The sequence below is a fragment of the Dreissena polymorpha genome, chromosome 1 (assembly GCF_020536995.1).
Source record: "Dreissena polymorpha isolate Duluth1 chromosome 1, UMN_Dpol_1.0, whole genome shotgun sequence".
Classification (NCBI taxonomy): domain Eukaryota; kingdom Metazoa; phylum Mollusca; class Bivalvia; order Myida; family Dreissenidae; genus Dreissena; species Dreissena polymorpha.
The window spans coordinates 56,060,502-56,076,446 of NC_068355.1; positions in this window are offsets into that span (position 1 = coordinate 56,060,502).

Consider the following 15,945-nt stretch of genomic DNA (forward strand, 5'->3'; position numbering starts at 1 on the left):
GAGTTCGCCCACGAACATATGGATAAGTTAACTAATAGCGAAATGACCTTATACATGTATATGCTGAAATCTAACAATCGAACGAAGTATCAAACATGGTATGTACACTTAGGTGGTTGTGTAATTTCTGTTAGAATATCGTATTCAATATGTAAATTTTAAATGATTGTGCCCGCACTTGAGTTTATTGCCTTGCGCCTAGGCTGCACCCAGTCTGTGTATTTGTGTTTTTCCAAGGTAATGAGTTACCTCCGCGCTGAGGCTGCATAATGTTGGGACCCGGAGTGTGTCCAGCACTCCTACCTAATAAGATTAGATTGACGACAGTTGGGACGAATTTTGAATGATAGCTGCAATTTCCAGCTATTTGTTTTGTACTGAAATACTTTTTATGCCCCCCTTCGAAGAAGAGGGGGTATATTGCTTTGCTCATGTCGGTCTGTCGGTCGGTCGGTCTGTCGGTCCGTCCACCTGGTGGTTGTCAGATGATAACTCAAGAACGCTTGGGCCTAGGCTCATGAAACTTCATAGGTACATTGATCATGACTCGCAGATGACCCCTATTGATTTTGAGGTCACTAGGTCAAAGGTCAAGGTCACGGTGACCAGAAATAGTAAAATGGTTTTTGAATGATAACTCAAGAACGCATACGCCTAGGATCATGAAACTTCATGGGTAGATTGATCATGACTTGCAGATGACCCCTATTGATTTTGAGGTCACTAGGTCAAAGGTCAAGGTCACGGTGACCCGAAATAGTAAAATGGTTTCCGGATGATAACTCAAGAACGCATACGCCTAGGATCTTGAAACTTCATGGGTAGATTGATCATGACTCGCAGATGAGTTTTCGGATGATAACTCAAGAACGCATACGCCTAGGATCATGAAACTTCATAGGTAGATTGATCATGACTTGCAGATGACCCCTATTGATTTTGAGGTCACAAGGTCAAAGGTCAAGGTTACGGTGACCCAAAATAGTAAAATGATTTTCGGATGATAACTCAAGAAAGCTTTGCAGCCTAGGATCATGACACTTCATAGGTACATTGATCGTGACCCGCAGATGACCCCTATTGATTTTCAGGTCACTAGGTCAAAGGTCAAGGTCACAGTGACAAAAATCGTATTAACACAATGGCTGCCACTACAACGGACAGCCCATATGGGGGGCATGCATGTTTTACAGACAGCCCTTGTTAATTTTTTATATGGTCAAATGCTTTGGGGGGGGGGGATGAGATTAGCCAAAAAAAAAAACACCTGTTCGGAATGGTGACCACAAAACAGACAAAATATAACATTGCGCTGGGAGCGGGAATCGATCCAGTGTCGTAAAGGTGGAAAAGCGAATGTCCTTACCACTGCGCTAGCGGGACGGACAATAAGGCAAAGAAATGTTGTTATATCTATATATATCATAGCAGTGCAGCGTTTACAATTTGCAGGTTCGAAGTTGTTCGCATTCTTTAGTTTTGTGATCACGTAAAAAGTTAATATTACATGTTTTATTCGCATTTTATTTACTAAATCGAGAACAAATATCAAACAAAATAGAGAAAATATATAGTTGTTTCATTGGTCCATAAAAATAAAATGGATGTAAAATTACTAATTTTAAATTAACGTTCTGATACACTTATTGAATCTGTTTCCCTAAGATATGCTGTTCTATTAATATTTACCTTTATCAACACGAATGACAACTCTGCTAGGAGAATGTTATCAATGAAAATCAACGAGCAATCTCCTACGCAGTGGCGAATGCCAAGGGAAGTAACTGAAAAATCGAGTTATCTCAATCGGACTGGCTCGGTCTTTTACATAGGTTCCCATTGTGAAGATTTTTTTTACAGGTTATCAAATCTTAGACGCTGCTGTTCCAGCATCGTCAAAAAGTAGTAAAGGGAATAGCTAAAGAAACTTCAGCATACAGTTTATACAGTATTGACAGACCTGCACGCTGAAGCGAACCCCATATCAAAAGTCAACCAGAGTCGTAACATATTTATGTCATGCCATAAATCAAAGACAGTTCATTTTCTTGTATACATTTCTACATATATTGGTGAATGAATATAAATTACTTCATAAGGGCATATTTTAAGGTTCAAATGTTTTAAATGCATCTTACAATAGATGAAAATAACTCTCATCAGACTGAAATTCACAATTTTGACGCCATTGTCGCTTTGTCACGTGACTAGTTTTCATTTGGATACTTTCATACCTTGATATTTTTTGCTGAAATTGTAAACATTACTTTCGTTTTTGGAAATCTATTATTTGTGATTAACAACATACTTCTGGTGGATTTTCACTGATTTTGGCTTGTTCTGAAGTTATTCATTAAATGCTTTCTATTGATAAATGTAAACATTTGATCGTAAACGCTGCAGTAAAAAATAAAGAATAAAATTAAAAAAAGGAAAAAAACTTTGCCTGGAGCAGGTTTCGAACCAGTGACCCCTGGTGTCCTGCTGAGGTCATGAAGTAAAAATGCTTTTACCCTCTCGGCTATTCTGCCGAGTATACATAGATGACGTATTTTATACCTTATAAAAGCAATCTTTGGAGTGTCACAAAATTTAACGACAACAACAGAACTCTCCAAATTATTCAATCGTTTCGCGTTGCAACGCTTTATAATTTTTAGGTTTTAAAATCGTCAAAAGATGCATATAATGGCTGTATTAGACCATGGTTAATGTTCAGTAATACTGTTTCCTCACAAATATCATAAAACGAAAATTTGCGAATCTGAAACAACTTTTTTCAATTTTGTCAATTTACTAAAACGTGAAAAGATCCCTTTAAAAGACTGATTTCAAAGTGAATCAGGTAATTTTAAATATTTTTTAACTTGCGTTTGTTTTTACTCGACTATTTGTTTACAAAACAAGCAAGAATAATTTAAAATACCGGAAAATGTCATTCTGAATTTGAAAACACTTGAGCACATGGTATGTTACTCAAAATAGAAATAAAGTCATATGAGCGTGAAATCTCGGGAGATTCGCATTTCAAGAATGTCTGTCACATTGCTGTTTTTCTTGATATGTTAGAGCAGAAAACATGAAGTTTAAATGATTAAGATAGTATTTTGTGAAAGAATATGTCAGTTAAATGTGAAAAATGTCAATCTTTCCAATCAAGTGGTTTATTTGGACCAATAACTGCCTTTAAAAGCAGTTTTGTACCGGTCTTTGTTAACTGTCAACTTTTCGGTAATTTCTGGTTGACTTTCCGGGGTTGGTCCATAACTTTAAAGTCGCGCCAGTCAAAAATCATAAAAAGCGATATTTAAAGTTATGGTAGCCAGATCTATGCAGGTAATTGACTTAAGGGCCCTATAAATTGTTATAAAGAGTAGTGCATGTGATTGGTTTAAGGGCCCTATTGATTGTTATAAAGAGTAGTGCAGGTGATTTGTTGAAGGGACCTATGGATTGTTATAAAGAGTCGTGCAGATGGTATAAGGGACCTAGTAAAGAGAAGTGCAGGTGATTGGTTTAAGGGCCCTATGGATTGTTATAAAGAGTAGTGCAGGTAATTGGTTTGAGGGCCATATGGATTGTTATAAAGAGTAGTGCAGGTGATTGGTTTAAGGGCCCTATTGATTGTTATGAAAAGTAGCTCATGTGATTGGTTTAAGGGCCTTATGGAAGTAGTGCATGTGATTGGTTTAAGGGCCATATTGATTGTTATAAAGAGTAGTGCATGTGATTGGTTTAAGGGTCCTATGGATTTTTATGAAGAGAAGTGCAGGTGATTGGTTTAAGGGCCCTATGGATTGTTATGAAGAGTGTAGTGCAGGTGATTGGTTTAAGGGCCCTATGGATTGTTATGAAGAGTGTAGTGCAGGTGATTGATTAAAGGGCCATGTTGATTGTTATAAAGAGTAGCACAGGTGATTGGTTTAAGGGCCCTATGAATTGTTATGAAGAGTGTAGTGCATGTGATTGGTTTAAGGGCCATATTGATTGTTATAAAGAGTAGTGCATGTGATTGGTTTAAGGGCTCTATGGAAGTGGTGCATGTGATTGGTTTAAGGGCCCTATTGATTGTTATAAAGAGTAGTGCAGGTGATTAGTTTAAGGGCCCTATGGAAGTAGTGCATGTGATTGGTTTAGGGGCCCTATTGATTGTTATAAAGAGTAGCAAAGGTGATTGGTTTAAGGGCCCTATGGAAGTAGTGTATGTGATTGATTTAATGGCCATATTGATTGTTATAAAGAGTAGTGCATGTGATTGGTTAAAGGGTCCTATGGGTTGTTATGAAGAGTAGTACAGGTGATTGGTTTAAGGGCCCTATGGAAGTAGTGTATGTGATTGATTTAATGACCATATTGATTGTTATAAAGAGTAGTGAAGTTGATTGGTTTAAGTGCCCTATGGGTTGTTATGAAGAGTGTAGTGCATGTGATTGGTTTAAGGGCCCTATGGATTGTTATAAAGAGTAGTGCATGTGATTGGTTTAAGGGCCCTATTGATTGTTATAAAGAGTAGCCCAGGTGATTGGTTTAAGGGCCCTATGGAAGTAGTGCATGTGATTGGTTTAAGAGCCATATTGATTGTTATAAAGAGTCGTGCAGGTGATTGGTTTAAGGACCCTATGAATTGTTATAAAGAGTAGTGCAAGTGATTGGTTTGAGGGCCCTATGGATTGTTATGAAGAGTAGTTGATGTGATTGGTTTAAGGGCCCAATGGATTGTTATAAAGAGTAGCGCATGTGATTGGTTTAAGGGAACTATGGGTTGTTATCAAAAGTAGTGCAGTTGATTGGTTTAAGAGCCCTATGGATTGTTATAAAGAGTAGTGCAGGTGATTGGTTAAAGTCCTATTGATTGTTATAAAGAGTAGTGCAGGTGATTGGTTTGAGGGCCCTATGGATTGTTATAAAAAGTAGTGCAGGTGATTGGTTTAAGGGCCCTACGGGTTGTTATAAACAGTAGTGCATGTGATTGGTTTAAGGGCCATATTGATTGTTATAAACAGTAGTGCAGGTGATTTGGTTTAAAGGGCCCTATGGATTGCTATAAAGAGTAGTGCAGGTGATTGGTTTAAGGGCCCTATGGATTGTTATGAAGAGTAGTGCAGGTGATTGGTTTAAGGGCCCTATGGATTGTTATGAAGAGTAGTGCAGGTGATTGGTTAAAGGGTCCTATGGATTGTTATGAAGTGTGTAGTGCGGGTGATTTACTGTACACCCAGTATGCATTTATCTCACAGCCTCAACAGTAGTGGGTCATACCAAAACATTAATTTTCTGTAAAACTATTAAATTTCCTGCGGTACGAATTTTCATGGATTTCATTGGTTAGATGAACCACGATTTCAAGTACCAACGATTATTTATACCTTTTTTAATACAAAATCGGTCTTTTCCGAATGTCGTTTCGGACATTTGCTTTTGTTGTTGTTTATTTGAGATATTTGTTTGAACTGTTCCAGTTTTCAATCATTTTGAAAGAGACATTGTTTGATAGAGATATGCTAGTAAATAAGTTGTTTTCTTGATAAGTGTTTGGGTAATAATACTTGTTAAATCAAGCACCTTATTTAAACTGTACATCAGAGATTGTTCTCTATTACATGGCATCCTCAAATCAACAGTTTGCTGATATATCACATATGTCAATTAATGCCAATTTAAGTTAAAAGAGACATAACGGTTTTCACACGTGTATTTTGGGGACCTTATTACTCAATTGTTACTACTAGGGGACTGATTGCGCTGAAAATTGCAAAGCAACATTGATGGCAATAAGCGAGTGGGGACCCACAAATGCGCCGCTTTATCGCTCTTATGGACAATTGTCGTCAACACTTTTATGCTTCAGTGCACATTAACCTCAAGTCTTTTGGTCAACACAGATTAGCAGATTATGCTTCGTTATTACTCTGGTTGTTTTAATTAAAGTTTATTTATTAGGACGGTCAGTCTTTCCCGAAAATTTGAAATCCACGAAATTACGTATCAACGAATTAGTTGTTTTTTTATTTTAAATCCACGAATTTACGTGTCAACCAATTGGTTGTTTTTTATTAAACCACGAAATTTCATACCAACAAATTTTTATACGTTTACAGTATTTGACATCTTTTAAACCAAGTTTTTCATCTTAAATGACCCTTACATAACGCCAACAAACCAGAATGAATACACTCCATTTATTACATTGTCTGATTTTAACATAATTCCCCATAACATCATTATTATCTAGCAACACATTTGTGACGTACGCAGTCAGCCTGTCAGAAAATCTTTTCTGCTAGCCAGAATAGGCTACCGACATTTGCCATTTTGCTATTAATAATAGTGTGACTTTAATTTTCTTTTTAAAAGTATCGTGGTTTGAAGTTCCATTTACGAGACTTATATATTTTTAAATAACGGCATCTTGAAAAAAAATGGGTCTTATGCAATATGCTGTTAGTGTAGCTCCAGTCCAGTAGTCTTTTCAGGATATGCAGTATGTAGAGGATACTCAGGAGATATCACGAAACCTTGAGTGCCTTTTATAGCGGAAAGTGTAGCCCCTGACTATTCTGCACAAGTGCGCTGGCTGGGCATGAGCTACGCTGTTCAAATATGCTATTAGACCAATTTTCGCATTACTGGGATCTAACAGTGTTATTTGAAAGTGTTAAAGAAAAATGCGTCTTTATCAAATATAAAATGTTTCGATGATGTAGAAATACATTAGTTATAAGCCACATGAAGACAGACATGATGTGATATCACATAGTAAAATGTGTATCTACTAACAATACTATTGGATTTAATATATGTACACTTCATGACAAACTTTTCATGTGGTGGATATGAGACTTTTAAATTAAAAACAACTAGAAATGGCGTGGCAGAGGCCGACGTGTATTCCCACACCACATGTTTGACCCAGGGGCACCCCAGGGTTGGTAATGGGGCCTGAATGCATAGTTTAGATTGACTGTATTGTCATAAAATATTTTCAGTATCAATTTGAAGTTTATTGGTGAAGAAATGAAGAAGTTAATGTAAAATAATATAAAAAAATGAGTGATTATCTCTGACCCGGCTCCACCCCAAACCCCTTCACTTTGGCCCAGGGGTCAGATCAAACTTCAAAATAGTGCAATGTTGCAAATATGCTCATAGATACCAATATGTGTGTTAGTTTCAAGGCTCTAGTGCGACTAGTGTAGGAGATAGTGGCCAGGACGGACAGACGGCACAGATAACCACATAATAGATTTCAAAATCTAAAAGCGGACCCTACATTTAAGGTCAAGGTCACAGGGTCAACACTTTTATGCACATAGAAAGGTCTTGTCTAGATACACATGTGTACCAAATATGAAAGCAATATCTAAAGTGACACAAATGTTATGAGCTTTTTTTGAATCGCGGTCGCAGATTTTGAAACCTGAACTAAGTGGACCCCAAGTTAAAAAATTTCATGCGCATGGAAAGGTGTTGTCAAGATACACATGCGTACCAAATATGAAAGCAATATCTGAAGGGACACAGTCGATATGAGCCTTTTTCGAATTGCGGTCACAGATTTGGAAACCTGAATGCTGACCTCAAGTTCAAGGTCAAGGCCACATGGGTAAACAAATGAATGTGCATTAAAAGGTGTTGTTAAGATTCACATGCACTTCAAATAATGAAAGCAATATCTGAAGGGAAACATTAGTTATAAGTCTTTTTTGAATCGCGGTTGCAGATTTCGAAATCTGAAAACTGACCTCAAGTTGAGGTCAAGGTCACAGGGGTAAAAAAATTGTATGCGCATAAAAAAATTTGTCCTAGGATACATATGCATACCAAATATGAAAGCAATATCTGAAGGGCCATAGTAGTTATGAGCCGTTTTTGAATAGTGGTAGCAGGAAAATCTCTGACGGCCCCACCACAACGCCCATAACTTTTGACCCAAGGGTGAGATCAAAATTCCGTCGCCATCACCGTCGCACATATGCTATAGCTACCATGAGTGTAAGTTTCAATGTTCTAGTGCTTATATAGAGTAGGAGGAGATAGTGGCCAGGACAGATGGGCGGAAGGCGGAGATAACCACATCATCCCCACTTTTTCTCCGAAAAGCGTCGGAATAACAACGCAACAATATTTAAACCTTTGTTTATATATTTAATTATTAAGAAAAGTAAATGTTCTACCTTTATTTCAAAGTGAGGATAATACACAGGATATGTTTTTAAAAGATATTACTTTTTTTAAACAGTATTTGAATAAATAAATAAAATAAGAACAAATTCAGGTCTTTTTCTTACAACCTCAATGTGCAAAGTTAGGAGCACTTTGTGGGTATACATGTATAAGGCAACCAGAACAAGACACACGATTCATTATTTGTATTTGACAATTATTGCCTTCTAGTCCTCACTTGGTTTGTGGACCCGTTTGCAAAATGTAGTTCAGAGGGTGTTTCTCGGTGAAATTGAATTTATGGGTTTGTAAACATGCAAAAAAACGAGGTGCTTGTCTGGCATGCCATGTTTTTGCTATTATCGATTCAATGATGGCTGCCATTGACATAATACAATTTTTACTTTTATTTACCGTAACATCAATATACATTTATAATATATATATAACTGACTAAATATATTATATAGTGTATAGGATAAATAGTATAGGATAAATTTATGTAATCAATATATCTTTTTAAAGTCAGAATGACCTTGAAACGGCATATACAAGGTCATTTTATCATTAATACCACTCAGTCCTTTGATTCTTTGATTAGTTGATTTGATGAATTGACAGCTTCAGTTTTACTAAAATGTCAAATTGTCAAATGTTTATTTGAATATGGTATTTGTATTAAAATCTATATAAATATGCAATAGAACCATTCCTTTTTATTATAAGATAATCATTTAATTGTTTGCTTATTTGTGCATTTTGATTGCAATCATTGATCTTATAATTTTATTTACAAAAGCGGGAAAGTCACAGTATAGTATTCCGAAATGCACGCGAGTCTGTTTACCACAGCATGCTGGAATCTATTTTTTATAAACTTTGGTTTATTTAGTTTGTTCCCATGTTTGATTAATTGGATTTGTTGCTTTGTTCAAGTGTTAAATGTTTACATTTGTACGATCTCTGTTTATCAGAGAAAATGTCAATGCAGTATCTATTTTTGAAATAATACAGACAATACCGACATCAGATTTTCTAGCAATTTTTAGTATTTAGGACTGATTTAAGACCATGAATACAGAAAGACCTATATAATTATATCTTATAGTAATACCACTTTTATTTGGATTATTTTGTTAATCACGTGTGCAATAAAAACAAATAAAATACTATTATAAAAAAGGACAAATAACGAACAAGAACATTTGGTAGAGTCAAATCAGTCTATTCAAGGTTTTAAGAGCTAAGGTCAAGGTGACTTTAAAGGTTTTGGTCAAGGCTTTAAGGTCGAGGTGACTATCACACTTACATGTAGTGTGAAAATCGATTCCGATCAATAACTCGTCACAAATTAACCGATTGGCTTGATACATGTACTTCACTTCTGCATTGGCCTTGGACAGTATATGACCCCTATTTAAATTGTAATCACTTGGTCAAAGGTCAAAGTCACTATCACACTAAGTGTGAAAATCGTTTCTGATCAATAATTCGTCAACAAATTGACTTGATTCTTCACATTTGCATTGGCCTTGAACAGTAAATGACCTCTATTGAAATTGAGGCCACTTCTTCAAAGGTCAAGGTCACTATCACATTAAGTGGTATCCGATGAATATCTCATCAACGAATTGACTGATTAGCTTGATACTTCATATGTGCATTGGCCTTGGACAGTAGATGACCCCGATGTAAATTGAGGTTGCTAGGTCAATGGTCAAGGTCACTATCCTATTTGATACTTTATGTACATTGGCCTTGGACAGTAGATGACCCCTGTCAAAATTGGGGTCACTAGGTCAAATGTTAATTAAGGTCACTGTAACAATAAGTGTGAAAATTGTTTCTGATCAATAACTCATCAATGAATTGACTGATTTACTTGATACTTCAGATGCTCATTGGCCTTGGACAGTAGATGAACCCTATTGAAATTGGGAGCACTAGTTAAAAGCCCTGTTTTTTTTTTTGGGGGGGGGGGGCGTATGTCTCTGACCGCAGAACACTTGTTCTCATTGTGTGTAGTATACAGTAAATTGCAAAATATAATTCTATTCTTATTTCCCAATTTTTAAAATATCATTGACTCTAGGCTTGCTTCTGTATGAAATGTCAATATCACACATGAATAAACAGTTGACCAATCTCTTGGATTCTCCTTTAAAATATTTTACGATGGCGTCTTTTCTTGTCCACAAATAAATCAAGTGACAACAACAAAAGCAAAATAGGATAAATAATAACAAAACATATTGTGAGATAGTAAACCAGGTTGCATGTCATAAGCCACTCATCTTAGGCTAGATTGTTCATACTGAGACTTTATTATCCCCCGCCAGAGGCGGAGGGATATTGTTTTGGCGTAGTCCGTCCGGCTGTCCATCCATCCGTCCGTCCGGCACTTTTGTGTTGGGAGCCATATCTTGGAAGTGCTTTGGCGGATTTCAAAGAAACTTCGTATGAGTATATATATGCATAAGAGGATGATGCACGCCAAATGGCATTGTACACCATCTGTTAAAACCAGAGTTATGGCCCTTTGTATCTTGAAAAATGCTTTTTACTATAGGCACTTTTGTGTCCACAGCCATATCTTGGAAGTGCTTTGGCGGATTTCATTGAAACTTGGTATGAGTATATATATGCATAAGAGGATGATGCACGCCAAATGGAATTGTACACCATCTGTTAATAACAGAGTTATGGGCCTTTATTATCTTGAAAAAATGCTTTTTACTATAGGCACTTTTGTGTCCGGAGCCATATCTTGGAAGTGCTTTGGTGGATTTCATTGAATCTTGGTATGAGTATATATATATACATAAGAGGATGATGCACCCCAAATGGCATTGTATACCATTTGTTAAAAGCAGAGTTATGGCCCTTTGTATCTTGAACAAATGCTTTTTACTATAGCAAGGTGCCTGAACCACGTGACTTTTTCGGCTATGTGTGGGACAATCGGATGTAAACAAAACGTCGCATCAGGTAACGTTTTTGATAATTTCTTCATTATTTCAAAACCATTTACAAAAAAACAAAGATGAGTGCCCAGTCATTGTCAAAAGACACAACTTTGTTAAGTTTGCCCTTAATTAATTAAGTATTTTTTCCAAAAAGTGCAACCGCGTGTTTGAAAACACATCAAGTGAAATGCTATGTGTGGTATATTTTTTGTTCAATCAACAAAAACATTGATTATAATATTGTCGAGGGTTTAAAAAATAGGGCGGACATTGTTATTCTTCATAGATAAGCTACTTACATTGTATGTTTGCGCAAATACATCTAATTCGGAGTGTGTGTATATAAATGTTATACTGCTATGTGTGGGACACATTTTTTAAATGCTATGTGTGGTATACAAGAATTTGCCCGTCAGTTCTGCATTTAATCTGAACACAGTTTTGTAAGAATCTAGAACATAAACTTAAGTCTGTCCTGAAAATATATCAAATTAACCAAATGTTACATTATTGAATACTGAAGTAATCATGTAATAATTAAACAATTTATGTTAAACTGAACATAATTCTTATAAAAGCACACATGTTATGTTGAAATATAATATTTCTTTGTTGTACTTATTGTCTTATATAAATAAGATAATATATAAATAAATATAATGATTGATATTTCTGCCTGATTATTGAATTTGGTCCATTTTTTAATGAATGACAAAGAAAATAATAGCACATGCTTTAAAATGGGTTTTACTTCTATTGTTTTTCAGACTTGAAAAGGATTAGTTGAACGATCTGTAACGCTTTTAACGTTCGAAGCTGTGTAAGAACTACAGGAACACCATCAAACCACACGGAAGGTGATATGTGGCAAGTTAATTATCAAAACCACAGTGACAGAGACAGGGACCCCGCTTCATTCTGTGATGTTTATGGAAAGCTATTTCAACTAACTATGCAAACATACCATTTAACATGTATTTTTGCATAAGCAAAACAAAGTGTGTGTATTGATATGTGTGTATATTTATGGATTTTGTATCTATGTTTTTACTCAAATTGATTAGATGAATATAAAATCTAATTATGTGTGTTAATAAAACAGGTGTTTCATAACAAATAACAATTTAAATCCAATGATGCATGTTTGTGGTCTATTCCAATATCATCTCCATATGAACATCTTCGAATCCAATAATGCTTGTTTGTGGTCTATTCCAATATTATCTCCATATGAATATCTTCACTATATCAAAATAATCACGTCATTAATAATAACATTACTTTATAACTAGCATGCACATGTAACAATAGAAATTAAAGCACCAAATACATAAAGAAGTGCATTAGTATTCACAAAGAAATTGTAATCAGTCAATTTATGAATTTGCTAACCTTGCTATTCAAACATATGAATGCTCCAATTAAGTCATAACAAATGATCATCACCAAAACGTCTTGACTTGTGGGGGTTATTATACCAACAAACATATTGAATTACATCAATACTTCATTTACTCAAATTCAAATGAAAATCTGAATACTAGTAACTGAAAAGAGTGTTTAATGAAAATACTCATTCGCCTCGGTCATGAAAGGGCGCTGCAAGATCTTGTTACCACTGCACCAAGTAATTAACATTAAATCATATAATGTTGTTCAATTTGTTGAAATGTCAAATTTTTATGTAATGTTTACTTTGATTGTTTTCTTTCCCATCAATACTTGCACCATCTGGTAATAAAACAAACAGTCATTTAAACTTTGGAACATTTACTATACATGTTTGTATATGACAACTTTTCATTGATCAAGATATCAGTACGTCTCTTGAAGGTGCTTCCAAAAATACTTTAATCTCCCTGAAAATAACAAAATACAAATGAAATAAATTGTTAAACTTAAAAAAAATAGCATGCGTGAAATATCAGATAGCTCAATAGGATTTAGATACAAATACATAATTTTCAAGAAAAAAAATGTTATTGATCCTAGTGTCTATTTGTTTCAAAATGCTATATGATCTCTTTATGCTTATTTAACTATTGTTACAGTCAAAAATGCCTACACCTTCCTGCTAAAAAACACACAACTAACACTTTTTGTAGTTTTGTTGCAATAATATTCACATGACATCTTGCACAAACAATCCTTACGATTTTGTGTATTAAACAAGTGCATTAGTTGGCAGTAACAATTCACTGAAAATTCAACATTTTGTAACAATCAATTTTATAGAAACAAACAAGAAAAAGTTTGCCCAACGGAACTATTTTCCTGTCCGAGCGTGGGTGGCTTTGTGTTTGAAGATCCCCGACCTTGTTTTGACCTCTCTGCCACACTGTTCGCAAACAAATGGCATTCTAAAAGTAAACAAAATATGAATATAAGTTATCGACAATAATGATAATTTTTAGTAACATGAACGTAGGATTATCATATTTAAGGCGCGCAAAACTCTACCAACAATGTTTATTGACCAACTTTTGTTATTCAGACAGACTTTAAATATTATTGACGTTAATGTAAATCTTTCAATTCTCTAGTTTAGTTTGAATACCACACATAGCATTTAAAAAATTGTCCCACACATAGCATCATTACATTTTCATACACACACTCCGAATCAGATGTATTTGCGCAAACATACAACGTATGTAGCTTCTCTATGAAGAATTACAATGTCCGCCCTATTTTTTAAACCCTCGACAACATTGTAATCAACGTTTTTGTTGATCGAATAAAAAATATACCACACATAGCATTTCACTTCGTGTGTTTTCAAGCACGCGGTTGCACTTTTTGGAAAAAATACTTAATTTATTAATCGCAAACTTACCAAAGTTGTGTCTTTTGACAATGACCGGGCAGTTGTCTTGGTTTTTTTGAAAATGGCTTTGAAACAATAAAGAAATTATCAAAAACGTTACCTGAAGCAACGTTTTGTTTACATCCTATTGTCCCACACATAGCCGACAAAGTCGAGTGGTTCAGGCACCTTGTATAGGCACTTTTGTGTCCGGAGCCATATCTTGGAAGTGCTTTGGCAGATTTCATTGAAACTTGGTATGAGTATATATCCCTCGCCAGAGGCGGAGGGATATTGTTTTGGCGTTGTCCGGCTGTCCGTCAGTCCGTCACTTTTGTGTCCGGAGCCTTATCTTGGAAGTGCTTTGGCGTATTTCATTGAAACTTCTTATGAGTATATATATGCATAAGAGGATGATTCACGCCAAATGGCATTGTACACCATCTGTTAAAACCAGAGTTATGGCCCTTTGTATCTTGAAAAAATGCTTTTTACTATAGGCACTTTTGTGTCTGGAGCCATATCTTGGAAGTGCTTTGGCGGATTTAATTGCAACTTGGTATGAGTATATATCCCCCGCCAGAGGCCAGAGGTGGAGGGATATTGTTTTGGGGTTGTCCAGCTGTCCGTCCGTCACTTTTGTGTCCAGAGCCATATCTTGGAAGTGCTTTGGCGGATTTCATTGAATCTTGGTAATAGTATATATATATATGGATAAGAGGATGATGCATGCCAAATGGCATTGTACACCATCTAGAAATAACAGAGTTATGGCCCTTGGTTATATCCGTCTGATTTGCACCCATCCTCAAACAAATCATATGTTGCAAGGGATATCAATTCTACGAATTTGCTTGTTAAGAAAAAGAGGACCCGTAGACCAATTGTTTCTAGACAATATCTAGGGAATGCTTTGACCTACATGCAAAATGTTTTATGTTTACATCAAAGAAGATTAAGAGGCCAATCCATTTTGAGGTCAATAGTTCAAAGGTCACAGAAGCTTTTAACATGAAATTATAATGGTGTATATGTAGTAGTCAGGTTTAGAACATTTAATACACATAATAACAATCTTGTAAGCAGATTTTCAATTATGATAAAACTATGTAGGAACATTAGGCATTGTACAGATATATTACAGTACTGCCATAATTGAATGCATTCACTGATTGAATTTTAAAACATTTTAGACAGGTGCTTGCAAAAAAACAGTCCCAGCCGGTTTATTAAACAATAATTTATATGATTTTCATTGCTAGCTAATTTAAAAAAATCTGGAAGTCATGCCTGTTTTGTGGGGTGGAAGAACATTAATGATCTTTTCTTACATTATTATGCATCATGTTGTCAAGGTTTACAATATCAAAAGTGAAAACAATGTAAACAACTAGATATGTTTTCTTAGTACATGAATACCTCTGCAATCCTGAATTTGTCCCAAAAGTGTCAAAAAATTACGAACAAACATACAGAGTTGCACGAGTTTCCCTGACGATTAATATGTTACTGTAGACGTGTCCATCTATCATCAATCCTTTTTAGTTACGCTTATCACAATTGAAAAAGATATGATTGTTTGGTTAAAGGGACATGCACGTGGGCAAATTACATGACGCTAAATATTGATGTAAATTGTCAGTCCTCTAGTAGCAATACTGTTTATTTTACAATCGACACATATTTTAAAATGTAATTTTTTTATAAAAATTAGACTTTGCTACAATTATAACTAGAAATGGCGCAGCAGAGGTCGACGTGTATCCCCACGCAGCATGTTTGACCCAGGGGTGCCCCAGGGTTGGTAATGGGGTCATGCATAGTTGAGATTGACCGTATTGTCATAAAAGAAGTTCAGTATCAATTAGAAGTGAATCGGTGTAGAAATGAAGAAGTTAAGTAAAAGGCAATTTTGGGTGGGTGTGGCCTATGTGGGTGGGGCGCCCCAGAGTTGGTAATGGGGCTATGCATAGTTGAGATTGACCGTTTTGTCATAAGAATAGTTCAGTA